The sequence below is a fragment of the Sarcophilus harrisii genome, chromosome 2 (genome assembly GCF_902635505.1).
Source record: "Sarcophilus harrisii chromosome 2, mSarHar1.11, whole genome shotgun sequence".
Taxonomy (NCBI): domain Eukaryota; kingdom Metazoa; phylum Chordata; class Mammalia; order Dasyuromorphia; family Dasyuridae; genus Sarcophilus; species Sarcophilus harrisii.
This window is the reverse complement of record NC_045427.1, coordinates 193,682,261-193,700,005: the sequence shown is the minus strand read 5'-3', so window position 1 is coordinate 193,700,005 and position 17,745 is coordinate 193,682,261.

Genomic DNA, 17,745 nt, shown 5'->3' with positions numbered 1-17,745 from the left:
GGAGCAGCAAGTCATATGACATAAAACCTATTAAAGGTGCTATTTTGGTTAAATAGGATGGTAGCCTTGAGGTCAAATCCCATTTGAGATCTGATCTCTCTCCCAAGGTGGCTTCAGAAATTGAAAGAACAAAACTCTAACACCAGAAAGAGAAGAAAAAAAAAGAAAACACTTTGGTAATGTACATCCCAAGTCCCCATGTTACCTGAATTTGTTCCTTCATCATTGGAAAAGGATCACTGCAAAATCCCTTTACTTTTGACTGTCCCTAAATAAATGAGATTACTAGTTAGAGAATCCTCTATATTGATATGAGATTTGAAAAATTTTTTGATATCATATTACTTAATTTTTGATTGATTATAGGTATGTTATTGGATTTATATAAATTCTATACTTAATAGAAGCATTTTGTTTAGGTATGTCAGTCACTTCATTCTGGGCCCTAGTTTCTTCATCTTAAAAGTTAAAGAAATTGGAATCTAAAATCCTTTTTACTTCTAAGATTTGATATTACCTCAACTGAGTCCTACTCCATCAATCATTCCATCTTTCTCCCTCCCACCTCTTTTCTCTCCTTCTCTGTCCATACAATTAGTAGTTGCTCCACAAATAACAGGCTGTTTTCATATGATACAAACAATAAGCATTAAAATTAGGTGAATGTCTTACATCACACTGCCTAAGGAGGGACTAATTCACAAGATAGGAGCCAGAGTGGGTCAAATCTTCTACGGACAAGATATGGAAACCCAGTCTTGAGGGAAAATTGTTTTATAGAAATTTCATCTCTTACTAATGACATTGTGTAAATCATAAGTTTTGTGACATAATTTATGGGCTTGGGTCATAAAGTTGAATCTTGTAGGCCCAAGATTTATGAAATACTGCTAGACAGGTAAAAACTGTTGGATTGTCCATTTGAGGTCACTATTATTCTCTTAGGATTTGGTAGCAATTTCAATTTCCATTCTGTCCTTCACTAATATCTTTTTCCAATGCTTGAAGGTTATGCCTGTGAGGTACAGACTCTAGTAGATCTGATAAATCTGGAAATTATTTGAATATGGGCCTAATGCGTTTGTTATTAAAGGATGCATTAGTTAGGATTAGAATTCTAAGGCTTCTTAGATAGGAGGTTTATTATTAGCTTGAACACTTAAGTCATGAATTTTTTAGGCCACTGATACATTAAGGCTTTTTACTAAGGTGCGGAATAGTTTACATCCTGCTTTAGTAGAAGTACTCATATTGATCAAACCACTACTCTTTTGGTGTACCTTAGAGAATAATTTTCCTATAATAATACTATAATAATATTAACGTAATAATAAGCTAGTATTTATACAGTTCCCTATTGTGTGCCAGCATTGTGCTAAATGCTTTGAAAATATTTCATTTTATTTTCAGAAAAATGCTGTGAGGTTGGTGCTATTATTATTCCTATTTTATAGTTGAGGAAACTGAATTAAGCAAAGGTTAAGTGACTTTTCCAAGTTCACATAGCTAGTAAATATCTGAAGCCAGATGTAAACTCAGGTTTTACTGACTCCAGGATCAATTTGGATGTCATCTAGTTACCTCTAACCATTCAATCTTTTGTCTACTTCATCTAAGAATTATCCTTTCCCCCAGGTCAAAGGTTATTTCTATTAACTGAATTAATCAAAGACATTTTCCTTCCCCTAATTTGATCATCACTCTGATCCAGTCAAAGCATCATTATTCTTAGTTGGATTAAGAGCTTACCTTTCTTGGTCTAGTGACTGCCCTAATTCTATCTTCAAGGGAAACAGAGTAATAAAATTTAGTTTTAGAAATGGGATAGGCTTTGAAAGGATTATTGAAAGATTTGAGATTAGGACATTCATTATGTATTTTTCTATTTAGGACCAAGAACTACTGGCCTAATATTATTTTGTAAAATCTAGCTTATGCTATTCTGTTGTTTATCCTTTGTTTTCAAAGAGTACCAAAAACATCATGAGAGTAATGGCCTGACATGCATGCGAATTGAATTTAAGTGAGGCAGAGTTGCATAAAGTCATCAGTCTCACTCTCTCCTCCAGAGCCATTGAAATCCAGTGGCAAGATAAAAGCCATGATGACTGGTGGAGGTTGGGATGCAGTAGATGACCTTGGCTTTTCTAAATTAAAGTTATTTCCCAGGCCCCATTTTGCCTGAAGAGGGAACAAAGGGGAATGGGAGAATGGTTCAGTCCGCTTCCATAATTGTTATGCATATCAATATATAATGTAAACAAAATAATAAGAAAAACATATACATACATGTATATATATGCACACACATATATAGATATACACTATATATGAAATAATACATATATTATAAATATAAGCAATATAATATAATATATAAAATGTATTTATATTTATACCTACATATCTATCTATATATCTATAGTTACAACTGAACAGAAACCAAAAACAAATGAAGTGTATTAATATTGAATAAGTTTGGTCTGGGAGAAGAGTTGGGAAAATATACCTCTATTTATTTTAGAAGCAAGGAATTGTGAGTGTGGATTATTGAATATATTATTAGACACTAGTAAGTTTTGCAGAACTATTGAACAACAAGAACAAGGGAAAACTGCACTTTTTCTGAACTTATCTTTCTTTCCATTCTTTGCAGTTTCATAAGATGATACCATTCATAATCTTCCACCCTCTTTCCCCTTAGGATTTTATAAATGAGTTTGTATGTCCTTGGCCACCATATCTCTGGGCCATATCTCACGCCATTGGCATGGTGATCAGGTTTTTCCTGGCTGAGGTGGTTTTTAGTCTCTGTTGTTCTTGTGCAGCTGTCCTTGTTTGCCAATGTCACTGAGCTGATTTCATGAAGTTCTGGAACTTAAAGAAGGCTCCTGAATGATATCCATGATAGACCAAAAAAAAAAAAATTCAACTTTATTGTTCACACAGGAAAAATCAAGTGCATGAATTGATTTATTGATACCTATATCTTGGAAGGATACTGTGGATAGTCAATAGCTATGTTCAGAATAAAATAGAAGAACAAGCTTAATTGACTTTTATTCTACTCTTTAGATACAACATCGTACAGTGGATAGTGAGCTAGGAAGATTTAGGTTGAATGTTGTCAGTAGAGAAGTTGAAACATGAATTACAAGTGTTCATAAGAACCTGATGATAATACTACTAATTCATTGCATTTATCATTTTGTACCTTTAAAAAATGTATTGATGCACAATTGTTTGATTCTCATAGAATCCTGATGTGGTAGATAGGTTTGGTATCTTCATTCTCACTTTTCAGATTAGGAAACTGAGACACAGAAACATTTGATATTGTCACAGGTTACAGGGCTAGCAAATGAAGGAGTCTGATTCTGGAATTCATCTTTCTCTAGATGTTGCTATTCATAGCAATCAAAAAGCTGCACATGAGATAGAGCCTTTTGGGGATATGGTATTCCATCCATGATTATGTTTATAGCATATTTTCCAGTATTTTATTAAATTTTTTTTAAATTTAATAGCCTTTTATTTACAGGATATATACATGGGTAACTTTACAGCATTAACAATTGCCAAACCTCTTGTTCCAATTTTTCACCTCTTACCCCCTCCCGCCACCCCCTCCCCTAGATGGCAGGATGACCAGTAGATGTTAAATATATTAAAATATAAATTAGATACACAATAAGTATACCTGACCAAAACGTTATTTTGCTGTAGAAAAAGAATCAGACTCTGAAATATTATACAATTAGCTTGTGAAGGAAATCAAAAATGCAGGTGTGCATAAATATAGGGATTGGGAATTCAATGTAATGGTTTTTAGTCATCTCCCAGAGTTCTTTTTCTGGGCATAGCTAGTTCAGTTCATTACTGCTCCATTAGAAATGATTTGGTTGATCTCGTTGCTGAGGATGGCCTGATCCATCAGAACTGGTCATCATATAGTATTGTTGTTGAAGTATATAATGATCTCCTGGTCCTGCTCATTTCACTCAGCATCAGTTCATGTAAGTCTCTCCAGGCCTTTCTGAAATTATCCTGTTGGTCATTTCTTACAGAACAGTAATATTCCATAATTTTCATATACCACAATTTATTCAACCATTCTCCAACTGATGGACATCCATTCAGTTTCCAGTTTTTAGCCACTACAAAAAGGGCTGCCACAAACATTCGTGCACATACAGGTCCCTTTCCCTTCTTTATAATCTCTTTGGGATATAATCCCAGTAGTAACACTGCTGGATCAAAGGGTATGCACAGTTTGATAACTTTTTGAGCATAGTTCCAAACTACTCTCCAAAATGGTTGGATTCGTTCACAACTCCACCAACAATGAATCAATGTCCCAGTTTTCCCACATCCCCTCCAACAATCATCATTATTTTTTCCTGTCATTTTAGCCAATCTGACAGGTGTGTAGTGGTATCTTAGAGTTGTCTTAATTTGCATTTCTCTGATTAATAATGACTTGGAGCATCTTTTCATATGACTAGAAATAGTTTCAATTTCTTCATCTGAGAATTGTCTGTTCATATCCTTTGACCATTTTTCAATTGGAGAATGGCTTGATTTTTTATAAATTAGAGTTAATTCTCTATATATTTTGGAAATGAGGCCTTTATCAGAACCTTTGACTGTAAAAATATTTTCCCAGTTTATTGCTTCCCTTCTAATCTTGTCTGCATTAGTTTTGTTTGTGCAAAAACTTTTCAGTTTGGTATAATCGAAATTTTCTATTTTGTGATCAGTAATGATCTCTAGTTCTGCTTCAGTATTTTATTAATTGATCTACTGATTTGTAGATCCACTAATTGTTGTTTGTCCTTCATTTTTGATGAGGACCCATGACATCATGGAGTGATGTTTCATCTTGTTCATGAACTGGATTTAAGGGAAGCACAAAGTTGCACAAAGTTGTCAATCTCACTCTGTCTTGCAGAACCACTGAGGTCCAGTGGCAGGATAAAAGTCATGATGATGATGATAGTGTGAGATGCAATGGATTGTCTTTTATGTCTCCTCAAGCTCTAAGTGTCTGCTTCAGCTGGCCTTTGGAACAAATTGTTCCTCTCTACTCATTCTCTAATGGGAAGTCTTCATATATTTGAAGTAGACATATCCCTCACTCAGGTGGGCTCAGGACCTGTCAGCTAATCTTAATCTGATTTAGCCCACCTGCCCAAAACTATTTACCAGGATGTAGTCACTGTGTTTGCTACAGCTTCTTGGAGCTGGTGTTGAGTCCAAGGTGGACACCAAAAGTGAATGATTAGCACTGCTACTATGTGCAAAACATTTCACTAGGCTCTGTGAGAATTAATACAAGAAACAGTAATGATCTCCAAGACTCTTACAGCTTAGTAGTGAGGATGAGACAAACACAAGAAAAAGTAATAATTGAAAAGTGACAGAAAACTTGTAGCTTGAATGAGGGTCAATCTACTTGTGAGGAGACAGCCCTTACATCCAGTTGCTTGAGACAGGCTTTGTGAAGGATTGAGAATTTGATCTGGGTCTGGTAAGATGGGCAGGAGATGGTTAGTTGGGTAGGAGAGTGAATATGCTGGGCAGGTTGAATGATCTAAACCCAGATGGAGGAGAGGAAATGCAAAACCTTGTCTTTTTGGGTGCTGCTTCAATATGTGCTCAAATACATCACAAGTTTGATGAAGATAGAGAATGAGCTTTGCCCCCTACTATAGTTCTTGATATTGTATTTAATTCATTTGTTGAATGAATAAGCCTAATCTTTTATTAAGCTTCCTAAGACATTGATTGTACTCATGGTCTCTTTTAAAAGAACAAGCACTGTGATAAATGCTAATTAAAGTGTTAGGTAAAAATGCTTTACTGTATCAAAATTGTTGTGAAAATCAAATAATATTTGTAAAATGCTTAGCATAATACCCAACACATAAAAGTGTTCCCCTTCCCTACTTGTTCCTAAAAGATGCTAAAGAAATTTATTGAGATTCTAATCCTTTTTCCCCCCTCTCTCCCTTTTCACAGTAATATCACACAGTTCTAACATCCAAGAAATTTTAGTTTCCAGCCCCAATTCTGTAACAGATTCCTTAGGGGATACAACCAGCATATTCTCTGTTTTAGTTTCCCTGCCTATATAATGGATGTAATAATACTTTACATCCCATTCGGAGCATTAATTAGTATTTGCAAAGTGTATTGAAGATGAAGAGTGTGAAAACACCCAAGTATTAAAGAAAAATGGCTTGAGTTTGAAACCCTTTTCTTGAAAATTTTTTTTCTCCCAAAAATTTCAACAGCCTGTTCACCTGGCAAGGGATCATAGATGTGAAATATCTCCTACATTTATCATTCGATGTTTGAAAAGTCTCAGCAAAGAAAGCTCATGTCTTACAGTTTGTCCTGCACTTAGTAAATCACATAAAAGTCATTGGGAGGCACGAATTCAGGGATGGTAGCCGTCTTTTCCTCCAAAGCCAATGCATATAGTAATTAATCTTTTGTTTACTTGAAACTTTCACATTCAAAATGTTTAATTTTCACATCCAAACTCCCTGCTCTTTTGTGTATTGAATAGTGGTACTGTAGTCCTAATTGTTCAGCTGAAGGATTTGAAGCCTAAAGGCATCTTTTGAATACTGCTGTTTTTCTCAACAACCCCCCCCCCCCAATTTTGTCTTCTAATAAAGTCCTTGTGAAAAGCTGATTTTGAATTTTCACAGGTTTCGGACTCACTATTGTGGGAGGTGGTCTCTGTCTTGTTCCCCTGCTTTCTTTACAAATGTATTCTCTGTGTTTGGACAACCATAGTTTAGTTACATTCTACCCAAGACTCCCACTGGCAAAGATTTCCTTTTGCAACCAATCCTTTCACTCCAGGTTTAAAAAAAAGTGAGAGAGGGAGCGAGAGGGAGATATGGAGAAAAAGAAAGAAATCCCTCCTCTTCAAACAGCTGTCAGCCCACACAGCAAGTATTTACAAGGGAATATCTGGAGCTTTTATTTAACTTCACTTTCACGTATTTCCAGCTGATTTCATTTTGGTCATGTTGCCTTAATTAAGTTTTGCCATCTAAGGAAACAGACAATATCATGTTAATGTTCTTTTTTGAATAATTGCAGCGACTTGAGGAAGCTAGGTGCTTTCTTCCCTTTGTGCTGCTAGGTCTGGATTGTGCTAGTAAGTCTGTCATTGCAGTGACTTCATCTGCAGAGTTTCCCTTTAGCTCAATTTTAACTTCTTATTTATACTTTGCCAATGTTCCATCTTGCCTGGGACTTTACTTATGCCAGCCCATTAAGTAGCTAGATTAATAACCTACTCTGGTCCTCAGCTATGCTGGTGCTCTTACTGGTGTCTAATTTCAAAGGAGATGGGAGTATGTCGATAATTCCATGGGGAAAGGGCCTTCTGACTGCCCAACACATAGAAGTTTGTTGAATTTAATCAGCTTCCAAATTTTTCTCACTTTTATCTCTTTCATTTTGACTGTTATCACTGATGAAGTAATAGTGCAGTTGACTATGAATCCCAGTGACCTAAAAATGATAGGGAGAAGGGAAAAGAGAGGGGAGGAGAGAGAGAGAGAGAGAGAGGGAGGGAGGGAGGGAGAGGTGGAAGAAAAGAGGGAAGGAGGGGGTAGTGGGAGAAGGTATATATAGAGAGAGAGGGAGGAGAGAAAGAGGGAGAGAGAGAGAGAGAGAAAGAAAGAAAGAAATGAGTCTTGGCTTAATTACTTAAGCACAATCCATGGCCTCCAAGGATGTATAATGCCGATTGAGGTCTTTGTATCTAGTTTCTTTCTGCTGCAATCCTGTATACCACTGCCAAATGAAATTTTAATCACATCACTGCCTAGCTCAAGAATTTATAATAGCTCCTTGTTGCTTATTGCCTTAAATCTAAACTGGTCTTCCGGGCATTCAAAACCTTCAATAATAATAATAATAATAACTACAAAGCAACAAGAATAATAGCTTATATAGAGTTTTGAGATTTAAAAAGATTTTAAAAATTATTTTATTCTCGTAAAAGCCTTGATGACTAGGTGCTATTATTATCATCTCCATTTTACTGATGAAGAAACTAAGACAGAGATTAAGTGGTTTGCTGCGGGTCACACAGCAAATTTTTAAAGCAGAGTAGAGTCTAATATCCTGGGTTCCCCATTTTGAACCGTCCCCTATCTTCTTCTTATGTTCTCATTACCTTATTTCTATTCTTTTTTTTTTTTTAAACCTACAATACCCTCTTTGCTTCTCTCTGATAATTCAAACTTACCCATCTTCCAAGAACCAGAGTACAAATCCTACTTTTAACTATTAGGTCTTTCCCAAAGCCTTTGGTGACTACTGGATACTATATCGAAATCTTATTCCTTTGCATTCCCACAGTATATCTTTCTCACTATATAGTCTTGAGTTTTGTATTATCCTTAATTATTTTAATTGTTTTTCACCCTCCTTCCTTCTTTAGTAGTTTTTTACCCTCCTTCCTTCAATCAAATTTTAAATCCTCTGAAAGCAGGACCAGGTATTCTGCTTATTTTGTCTTCCTGAAATGCTGCTTGGGTGGATATAGAATATTTAGAAATTAATCAATCAACAAGCATTTACTAGATACTTAATGTATATCAGGCATCAGGATAGGCATTGAGGACATAGAAACCAAAATGAAATAATGCCATGCCCTAAAGCAGCTTGTATTCTATAAAAAAGAAGGAGAAAACTAGTAAATCACTACAAGTACATCTATAATATATTCAGAATAACATAAAGAGAGCTACATAAATAAACAAAAGTTAGAGAGGACATGAGACAGGACATGATAAAGTTGACCCCTGATTCTATCATTTGCATTTTTGAGTTCTGGCAGGGCTAGAAGACATATAGGAAAAAAATAATCTATACCCAATGACTCCAGTTCATCAGTTATTCATTCTCCAAATTCCTATAATATATTTTTTGCACCCAATTATACCAGGAGTTAACTCCAAATTTCCAAATCTACTGGCCTGGTCTTAGTCTCATATTTCTTAGTCCTTAGTCTACATTTTACTCTGTTGACTCTACATTGCTCCTCAATATTTTTTCCTTTTTTGTATTCCAAAATATTTCAGGAAACACAAAACTAGAATACTTTTCACTGCTGAAATCCTGATCATCTTTCTAGAAAATGCTAAAATAGCTCCTTCCTCTAAAAAGCCTTTTTTTTTTTTTTTCAAATTTCGAATAACACTTTGAATACCTCATACATTTATCATGTGCTATTTTATATTATTATCATTTGCTTATGAGTCATATTTCACTCTCTTTCCCCCTCTCTCCCTGCTGATAGTTTTTTGAGGGCAGGAACCATTTCTTATTTATCTTTGTGTCATTCCAGCAGCTGGCATAATGCTTTGCACATATTTTTCAAAATCCATAATTATATCTAACATGTACTCCACCACTTTGGGTCACAACTCTTTTATGCCTTAATAAGTGGTCCTGAAGAGTTGCCATGGTCCACTAAAAGTCGTTGTGTAGTGGCCAACCTTATGCTAATGATCTAGTTCAAAGTTAGATGCTTAAGTGTGGAATTGAATTTGTGAAACTTTTTAGGCAGGATTTCACTTATACTATTCCAGAAAGTTTGTAACACTTTTAAAAAACTTCCATGGAGTTAAGATATTTTTGCTTTTTTTTCTTCTTTGAGAGAAGAGGTGAACATAGGGGAAAAAGTCTCAGGAAAAGTATTTCTGAATGGTTCAAGCATCTCGGTGAAGGGGTGAAACTATTTCTTTTATCTCAACTATGGTGTAGGAGAGAGGTTTTGTTTCAGTGTTGGTTTTTACCACTGGATATCTTGGAGTCTCTGTGTAAATCATTCATCCACTTGGACTTTGAAATGGATTTATAAAGCAGAGGCCATTCTAAGAATGTGAACACTTGACTTATACCTTACAGCAGTATCTTCAGAATTAATGGATTGTTGGGGTAGAATCTTTTATTCCTGTCATAGGATCATTATTTAGAGCTAGAAGGGGGCCTAAATCTAATTTAAATCTAATCAAACCTCTTCACTTTTAAGATGAGGAAACAGGTTCTGGGGAATAGGTCCTTATTGTCTGTTTCCCTGGCTTCCTTGGAGATCCAAGTAAATCTTATCTTCTACAGAAAACCCTTCCTGAATTCCATTTAATTCCAATGCATTCCTGATTTTAATTATTCCCTATTTATATTGTATCTTGCTGGCACACGCCCTTGTGTGTGTGTGTGTGTGTGTGTGTGTGTGTGCACGCGCGCATATATTTCTTTGCATGTTTTCTCTCTCATTAGATTATAAGCTCCTTAAAAGCAGGAATTGCCTTTTACCATTTTTTGTAGCTTCAGCACTTAGTGCAGGGCTTGGCACATAATAGGTGCTTAATAAATGTTTATTGATTTATTAAATGCCCAAAGTTACACAGGCAAGATTACTGCTCAGGTCCTTTGATTTCTAAACTAAGTCTCCTTCTATTGCACTACAGTGGCTGTTAGGAAATTAATAGTACATCCATCCTCATATACAGCAAAGAACATTTTTTTGCTTTATTTCCTTTAAGGTTAGTCAAAAATGAGCTCCCATATACATTCCTAGTTCTGGGTAGTCTCTCTATTCCAGATTCTCTGTTTATTCAACTGATGTGATGCTATATTGATTTATATTATTCAGACATTATTGGAAGAATATTTATTTATTTGAAGCATTTCATCTGGGCATTCCAATTCACCCATTTTCTACATTTGTTAATCACTTTTGCCTTTAGGTCACAGTACTCCAAGAGCATAAGCCTATCCACATAGTTTGTCATGGTGTCATCATACCTGTCATTAAGTTTTGCCAAATTAAAAAGAAATGCAATTTGATTACTGAAAATAACCTGTCTTTTGGATGTCGTGGTCAGGAAGTAGGTCCTTTATGGCACAGAGGGTCTCTGAACATTAGCTTTCCTCCTTGTAAAATAAAAGAATAGGACTAAATAAAATCTAAGGTAACTTCTGGCCCTAAAACTCTTTAATTCAGGATTAACCACTACCTAGTACATCTCTATGAACTTCAGAAGCCCATTTTGAGCAAAGTGCTTCACAAACTTTAAAGTGCTGTATAAATGCTATTTCAATATTTGAATGACCTGGAATTCCATTGCTATGGCTAGGTCATGCAATGAATGAACAGAATCCTGTACCTAACATCAGGAAAACATGAATTTAAATTCAGCCCCAAATACTTATCAGCTATATGATCCAGGATAAATCAGTTTACCTCTGTCTACTTCAGTTTCCTTCACTCAATAATAATAGCACCTACTTTCCTGGTTGTTGTTAGGATCAAATGAGGTAACATTTCTAAAGTGCTTAGCAGGGAGCCTGGCACATAGTAGGCACTTAATAAATGCTTATTTCTTTTCTTGCTATCCACCCTTCTCTCCTCTGACACTGGATATAGCTTTTCTCTGACTTGTTTTAATTTCAGCTTCAGAGGAAAGAATCACAAACAATGATGAATTGGTCAAAAGCCAGATTTAGGCTGGATGTGAGGAAAAACTTCTTAACAATTAAAATTGGCTAAAAGTAGAATGAGTAACCTCAAGAGGTCATTTTGTTCCTCCTCCCTTGTAGGTCTTAAAGACAAAGCTGACTGATCACTTTTCTAGTGTAGCAAGGATTCTTTTTCAGAGCATATGTTTCAGTTAGATGGCCACTGAGTTCCCTTACAGCCCTGAAATTATGAGATTCTGTGACTCTAGAGTTGTGACTAAAAAAATTCATCTTGAACCTAACCTGCTAATGAGCTTCCATGGATTAAACTAAGATTATTTCTCTGCTGCCAGACATAGAGGCAGTTATAGGTCCCTACTGGAAGATTTTCCAAGTTGATAGGATCTGCCAAAACCTCTGATATGGTCTCAGAGCCTCCAGGACCTAAGGGTCACTTCCATTCCAGTTTGAAACATTATGGCAGGACTTCTGGTGGAGATATATGAATGTTAGTTATTATTATCATTATTACAATTATTCTTAGGCTTTTTAAGGCTATAGCATACCTCTCCCATGTATTTTACTGATGCCATCCCCCTTTTTTTCTTTAAAGTGCTGTATGATACAATTAAAATGAGTTCATTGAGATTTTGTGTTGAATGGTGACCTTCATTAAAGGCTTACTTTGTTTCTTCATTGTGTGATAAGATGGTATCTTTCATCTAGTTCATATAAGTATGTGTGCCAAATACCATCTAAGTATAAGGGTCACCTCTCGAAGGAGATTTGTGAGCAGGGCTGCATCTTTGGAAAATCTGGATTTTCAGGTCTCATTCTGTAGTCTGAGCAGAGCTTGGGAAGGTTTGTAAAGGGAATATGGTGATTCTATTTTCTGGCCCCACAGCCTATTCTGTTGGGATGTTGCTGGAAGATCAGATAGCCTTTCAAACTATAGGAGCATCTTTAAGTAAATGACTTTGAGAGGACTCAAAGGTAGTTCCCTCATTGTTCTCACCTGCTTTTCCTCTAGCTCCTGTGTTCTTTATTCTGAGAATGTGAGGAAGCTGGGTATTAAGATGGCTACCAAAGGCATCAATACTAATGGAAATTTTCCTTAAATCACATGCAAAGTATAGTTTTAAATAAACTATTTTTTATTAATTTATGGTATGAACTCCTTTTTGCAAAGGATTCCTTTGATGTAGGATGTGCTAATCACACCACCAGGCCCTAAAGCACATCCAAATATCTCTAATTCCCCAGTGGTATGATTTTATCACATAATATTAACAACTCTCCAGAGTGCCTTTACAGCTATAAATAAATCAATGTTTTAATCCAAATACTTTGATCTTCAGATACTACCAGTTTATGGTAGGAAGCCTTGACTGTGAAGAGTTCTAAGAGACATTTCTTCTCAGAGTGTTTTTTTTTTCATGAGCTGAATAGGACCTTAGAGATCATCTGGCCTAACCTCCTTATTTAGGACAAGGAAATAGAGATCAATAGAAGACTTGTCAAGCAGCCATTTTAATGTTATCAACTATTCCTTTGATTTGATTTATAAAACAGACTAGTAACCATTTGTCAATGCTATTTTTCTCAAAAGAGATACCTGTTGACATATTAAATTCCATCTGTAGGACCTTTTTTTTTGTCTTTAAAGTGGATTAAATGGTCATTTGTACCATCAGGAATGCCTATTTCACCCAAAGGGGTAAAATAAATTACTTTTCACTCTTGTGCCCAATTCATATTTATTGTTCTATAAAATGCCATTTATACCAATTGGGTGATAGGAATTTGGGTGTCACTTGGGATCTGTACAGATTAACATTTTATATCATATTAATGAGGTGCTAATTGCTCCAGAAACCTTTTGTGTGGGTGTGTGCATGAAAATTGAGCCAGCTTTCTCTGCATACTCATGTAACAAGTCTTTATAGCCCTTCTGTTATAGCCAGAGTAATTAGTAGTGATCCCCTCATTGAGGAACATGTTTTACTGTCCCCTAACTTCTATTGGCTGGGACTTTTGCAGCTCAGGATAACTTTGCCTCATAAAGATAAGGTCATTGGAAGAGTATTGCCCTCTTTCCCCTTCTTCCCTTGAAGGGTTCCTACTCATCCTTTAATACTGAATCCACAAGGCATCTTCTCTAGGAAACCTTTTAAAATTCCTTGCTGTTTGGTGATGCTCTACCCTTCTAGGATTCACATACAGTGAACCCTGTACCTTTCTAATGTACTTACAATGTACAGCCGTTATTGTGTCTCTCTCTAAAAAAAAGTCCTGATCCCAAGGAATGCCTCCTTGTGTTATGAAGGTGACCTTAGAGTCCTGAATGCTGTGCTTGGGGTCGTCAAGTTCTGACAGGTTTTTGCTAAGTCTCTAAGCTGGAAATAGTTTTGATTATTGATCCAATGATGTATTATATATAATGACTGAGGGCCTGTTTAGCTAAGAACAGAGAGAAACATTGTGAAGTCTTGTTGTGATCAGCCTTTAGCCACAGGAACTCTTTGAATACTATGAAATTCCATAGTAAGGTGGTATGTGATCTGCATGGTAGATTCAGATATAGGAAATTTCAGATTCTTGTATTATAGGTAAAGTACATTATTTCCTCTTACTTTTGTATACCCTCAAAGCCAAGCCTAACTCTTTGGGCACTATAGACATTTGATAGTCCATTGGTTGGAGCACAGACATTGGAGTAAGAGTATCTGCCACTGTGTGGTCTTGGATAAGTCACTTAATAATGATGGGTAGTATTCATATTATACTTTAAAGGCTTTTGAAGATATATCTATCTATATACATATAATCTCATTTCATCCTCAAATAACCTAGGAATTAAGTGCTTTTATCTCTATTTTACAGATGACGAAGCTGAGCATGGTCAAAAATCTTCTGTAAAATCACCTAGCTAGTAAGTGTCTGATGTAGGATCTGAACTCATCTTCCTGATTCCAAGATTAATAGTCCACCCACCATAGCTACCTAGCTACCTTGGTTTTCTCATCTGTGAAATAAAAGAAGTGCATAGGATGACCTCTAGGATTCTGTCCAGATTTAAATCAGTGATTTATGATTTAAATATATGTATTAATTTTTGCAAATGGAGTTTTTCCAGAGCCCTATATGTTGTTCTTTATATGCCCTATATATAAGTCTTTAGACTTGCTATCATACATGCACTTTATGGAAGTCCATGTTTAATTCAATAAAGACTAATTATTCCTGTTGCTATTGCTGCTGTGGATATTACTACTATTATTAACAATAACAACAACTACTACTACAGTATACCAATTATATCAGGTTAGGCTGGATGACCTCATAAGCCCTTTCTGGTTCTAAACATATGGACCCATTCAAGCATCTACTATGTACACTGATGATTTTATTAATTTCTTAATCGGGGAGTTAACAATGCACTAGAATAAACCAGCCCTAGAGGGGTTTGAGGCCCAGAGCCAACCCTGGAAGCCCATGTGGTTGTATAAATTTGGGATCAGCATCACCAGCTGTGTAAGCTTTTAATACAGACAATAATAGTCTGCATAGTGGGTAGCAGTAGTCTGCAGATGTGGCTGCCTTCAAGTCTCAATAAATGTTGGCTCAACTGAAACTGTCCTTTTGGAAGTAGATATGTAAGTGGAAAAGACTAAGGCTATAACAAAAGTGAGGGATAACATATGGACCACCCAAATGCCACACTGGTGTCCAGAGGTGGCTCTCCAGCATGGTGGGTAGGTCCTTTAGGGGGGGTTTTCGGATATCAATCTGATTCCGATTAATATCTGAAAATCTTCCATAAAGGACCTTCCCAACATGCTGGAGAGTCACCTCTGGACACTAGTGGGGCATTTAGGTTATGATCTGGTAGAGAATATCCACATGGATAAAATTAAATGAAATATGGAGATTTCTCATCCTATTACAAAGCAGGTTTAGGCCAATTACCCATATATTTGATTCAGCAGTCAACTCTGTAGGAATAAAAACTTTCAATTGTACAGCTTGCCTGCAAACAACTGTACTATCTGTGACATCGAAATAAGAGTTGCTTGTAGTTACAAGATCATAGGGGAAAATAGAGCTTTTATCCACAAAGTTCCAATTCTACACGTTAACCTCAATTATCTTTGTATTTTAAGTCACTTTCCAATATTTTGATGAGTAAACATAACCTCTGATGCCCTCACTCTTCCTGTGTGCATCACATGGTTATTGAGTGGATGATATTTCATTGATTTTCCTCCAAAGTGTTCAGAAAAATGAGCAGTATAGGTGATGAAATAATATGATAGTAAATTATACTATTTTTGTCTTGTCTTGTCCTGGTCTCATGGAGGTGGGATAGGAGCAAAGCTGGAGTGCTTTGCAAACATCCATGCATTTAATATTACATTTATGATATGGCAGTCCTCAGTGGTGCTATTCTTTAATCCATCCCAGCTGTGGGCAGCAGATGCTCTCCCCAGAAGTGAGGCTATGTAGGGAAGGGAGTGGTAATAGTGGGATAATAACAAGAAATCCTGGAAAAGAGGGGAGAAAAAAAGGATTTTTCCATTTATCTTATATATTTCTCCTTTCACTTTTGAACAGCAACAAGTCTTCAAACAAATAGAACTATCTAAAAATGTTTCAGGAGGTAGTGAGTCTCCCATCATTTGAGGTTTTAAAGCAGAGGGTATATCTTTCTTTGTTAGTAATGTTTTAGGAGGAATTCTTGGGTCAGGTATGTCTTTCTTTATAGCTTTAGCACTTAACACAGCGCCTGGAATATAGTAGGTACTTATTAACTGTTTCCTTGTTGACTTGACTTAACCATTCATTATGCCATATTGTCTCTCATAGAACTAGTGTATACTTTCTATTCAGGGATCCTCAAACTACAGCCCGTGGGCCAGATGCGGCAGCTGAGGATGTTTATCCCCCTCACCCAGGGCTATGAAGTTTCTTTATTTAAAGGCCCACAAAACAAAGTTTTTTTTTTTTTTTTTTTTACTATAATCTGGCCCTCCAACAGTCTGAGGGACAGTGAACTGGCCCCCTATTTAAAAAGTTTGAAGACCCCTTCACAGTCTATATGATGGGAATCCAGCACATGTTAATTGATTCCTCGATGATTAAATAATAAAGCAAAAGTGTGGCCAATACCAAGATATTGGTCAGTGGTGTTGCTACTTTCTGGAGCCCAGGGCTACTTATCTTCCCTAAGCTCTCTAGCAATATATATGATTGAGCTTTGTGAACTGTGAAACTCGCTGTCGCTATCATTCATTTATTCACGAAATCCAACATTCCCAGTATGTTCCAGGTACTTCACTTAGCATAGTGCTTGGTACATAGTAGACACTTAATAAATGCTTTTTGAGGGGCAGTTAGGTGGGGCAGTGGATAGAGCACCAGCCCTGAAGTCAGGAGGACCTGAGTTCAAATTTGACCTCAGACACTTAACACTTCCTAACTGTGTGACCCTGGGCAAGTCACTTAACCCCAGTTCCCTCAGGGGGGGGGGGGGAAGCTTATTGACTGACAGATTGATTTGCGGATATCCTTGAATTTAAGGAGCTCACATTCTAATAGGGGAAATAAAATGGAGACATAAATACATGATATAAGCTGGAGAGTTGTAAGTTAATTGGACAAATACCAGTTCCTTTTGCCTTACTTATGAGATTCTCCTGAGTCTGGTTCCATTTTGTCTTTTTCAGCCTTTTTTTTTTTTTTTTTTTTTTTTTTAACACTACTTTTGTTGAGTTACTCTACTTTTCAGTCAAATGGAACTATTTTAATAATACTAATAGCTAGCATTTATGTAACTTTAGATTTACAAGATGATTTATATTTATCTCATTTGATCTCTACAGAAGATATTTTTAAATTATCCTCATTGTTTTATTGTCCTCATTTCACAGATGACCAAACCAAGACTAGTGACTCAGGTGATTCACAACGCTAATAAATATTTGAGGCAGTATTACTATCCATTGGACCACCTGCATACCTGATCTCATTCTTTGCTCTCCCACATCCATGCCTGTCTACCTTTCTCATTCCTGGAAAGCACGGCCTCCTCATTTCTACCTGCCGAAATCCTTTTTCACTGAGGCTGAGCTTGAGTCATATTCTTCGGGAAGACTATTGATTCCTTCAGATGAAAAATCTCTCTTTCCTCAAATTTTCTGAGAGTGCTTTGGACTTCTCTGTTGTTGTTGTTTAGTCATTTCAGTT